The following is a 2,794-nucleotide window of genomic DNA, read 5'->3' as shown; positions in this document are numbered from 1 at the left end:
GTAGAAGTCTTGGTAAAGTTTGAATATATACTAAATACATTAAAAATTAAAATAAGGACCAATGCTTAAAATATTAGAAATGTATTAAAGTGATTTTTTGTTATCAGAATATAGCAAATATTTTATTACATAGAATTAAATCTTAAATGTCTCCATAATTTCTTAAGCAGTATCAGACACCATTTCATAACTCTAATATATAGTAGAGTAGGCACTCAGTACTAGAACTGAGTGAGACCTTAAGTTTCAATCTTCCGATCATATTCCATGGTGACCAGCCAGGATGTGGATGCCATTTTTCTGTTATTCCTGTTTCATAAATTTTATTGTAGTGGAGACCAAAGTTTCATAATTGCAGTTCAGGAAGTTGAGAGATACAATCCAGTGAAAACATATCAATCTCAATTCAACTGAAACAAAAAAAGCAAACAAATTGGTTGTTTGGAGGGATGAGAAAGGAAGGTATAGGGCTAAAACCATGACAAAGGCTGGTAAGGTGTACATGCATTATTATAACCCTGGAATCTTTCATGTTTTATAATAAAGTGGCTTTTTGTGACTTTTGTTGCTTTTCATATTGTAAACATGTGGTTCTTAATATTAATCAAATTTTAATTTAAAGCATTTTTTCCAAGCAAAACAAAATGTAAAACCTTCAAGGCAAATATCCTCTAAGAAAAAAAGCTATTTGTTATAAAATTGTGAGGATACCCAACCAAAACCCCACTTAAGATTTGTCAGCATAACTTGAGAGCTTTTGTTCAATGTTCTTCAGAAATGAACTGTGTTTTGATGGACTAGGAACCACCGCTGCCTCCTGTGTCTTCAGTCTTTCTCCACGTCTATTGTGTAAGGAAGACAAAATCGTGTCTTGCCTTTCTTTACCTCTTCTTTGAACTGCTGCACTCAGTCCAGGAAAGCCACCAACGTGGCTTTCAAACTTGTCCCAGAAAAATTGCAATCTCCCAGAACAGTATAAAGGCAGCTCCTTAGATTTGCCTGTCAAAGACTCCAGATAAGAATGATTTCCATGCGGAAAAAGTCGATATCTCTGAAATTTCAGACACATCTTATTGGCCGGGGGATGGGGCAGCAACACTGTCTGGCCTCAGGCACCATTCATCTCATTCATTCCACAGGAACACGGGGTAGGCCTCCCATTCTGAAGTTATTGATTGTGCTGAACTGCCCATGAGGCCCAGATGTGAAAGGTTGCATTAAAGACATTGGCTTTCTTCAGTTTGTCCAGTTGTATCTGGGTATACCGCATCTGGTTTTCTACACAATTCAGTTCATCATCCAGCTCCGATTGTCTTTTACATTCACTTATTTCCTCTGGTACTGAGCTTCTTCTTGATCCAGTCTCAGCTTCAGCTGGGACCTTCTCCAGGTTTTTTGTTACTACCTCACGTTTTTTTTTCTCTACCTTCCAACTCTAACATCAGCTTCTCCTCCTCTCTTCCTACCTCCCTCAGCTCCCTCTGTAGTTGTTCACTGTCATCTTCATTTACTTGCTCTGGGATCTCCAAACAGCGTTTGTAGTTCTGCCCCTCATGTTCAGTGACATCGAGTGGAGTGTCTAGCTGGTCTAAATGAGCATCTGTGCACTCTTCACACAGTGGGTGATCCACACCTGTCTGGCCTGACCTGATGTCCAAAAGGTCCCCAGTGGCCTTGAGTCTTCTGCTAAGATCCTCCATTGTGCTGCCATCAGATGCTTTCCCCAATCAGAGTGAAGCTGTTAGCACTTTTTGCAGACATCATCCTAGCTGCAGGGGGAGGGGGGTATGAATCTGTGAGAGACCCCATCCTGGTGAATTTCAGGAAAATGGCTTCTCTCCTGAGTTAGCTTCTTCTTTCTAGGTCTCTCCTGTGTCACCTGGGCTGTGGTAAGGCATGACATTGTGAGTTCCTGAATGCTGACACCATCCAAGATCAGGGGAACGGCTGCAGAGCTGACACACGAAGCTCACCTGCATGGACGTCATAGTTTTTAAACCAAAAGTCAAAAAGAGTCTTTTATTCAGCCACAGAAATTAGTTTACTCTAGTTGTCTCTAACGGTACACAATATGCTTGTCAAGATAGAAGCATTAGCATAATTAAAATGCTTGCAGTAATCTCTTTAAATTAATACTCATACACTTTGATCAATCGTATTGAAAAAGTATAATGTCTGCCAAAAATTAGTCGTGTAAAAAGACATCAAATGATGTGTTAAAATTTAAGCGAGCATTATATAATGTGGTATACCTGTCAGCAATTTTTGTAGGCAGTCATTCGATTATATTTTCCAGGTTAATTGTTGTAATGTTTTTTGGCTTTAGACAACAGGGTGTAAGTAATAGCTCAATGATTTCATTAAAGAAAAAGGCATTTCAAAGCTCTAAGCAAAATGAGATTCAGGAGTGAAGTGCAAAGTGACAGAATGGCAGGGAGCAGGAAAAGGGGGGGAGGAGAGGTAGAGATGGAAAAAGTGAATGAGCCCATTCTTAATACTAGCACTTTCTACAGTAGCGATTTTAGCTAAGTGTCAGTCTGGGAGAGTCACTTTGTAAATGGAAATATATTTTGAGTGCAATATTCTAACTTCATAAATCCATCTACATTTTATAAACATTTCAAGTTCAAGGAACTACAAATTGAATGATATTCTCCTTGATGAAAATAGAATTAACAGAGAACGGACAAGTGTTTTTTGTTGTTTATCCAACAAAATAGCAGGTTTGTGTTGATGCTTTAAGAATCTCTTTTTTTCTATTTCTGTGACTTTAGTAAAAGAAACCATTTATTTG

At 38.4% G+C, this 2,794-nt stretch overlaps 1 pseudogene; it reads right to left on the bottom strand.

Moving 5' to 3' along the window:
• Positions 1 to 684: 684 nt before the first annotated feature.
• LOC150065403 (beclin-1 pseudogene) lies at positions 685 to 1,988 on the bottom strand (annotated as a pseudogene).
• Positions 1,989 to 2,794: the final 806 nt, after the last annotated feature.

This window comes from Megascapheus bottae, chromosome 3 (genome assembly GCF_031878675.1).
Source record: "Megascapheus bottae isolate mThoBot1 chromosome 3, mThoBot2.hap1, whole genome shotgun sequence".
Classification (NCBI taxonomy): Eukaryota; Metazoa; Chordata; class Mammalia; order Rodentia; family Geomyidae; genus Megascapheus; species Megascapheus bottae.
Note: the sequence above shows the minus strand (reverse complement) of the source record. Positions and strands in the feature narration are given on the sequence as shown.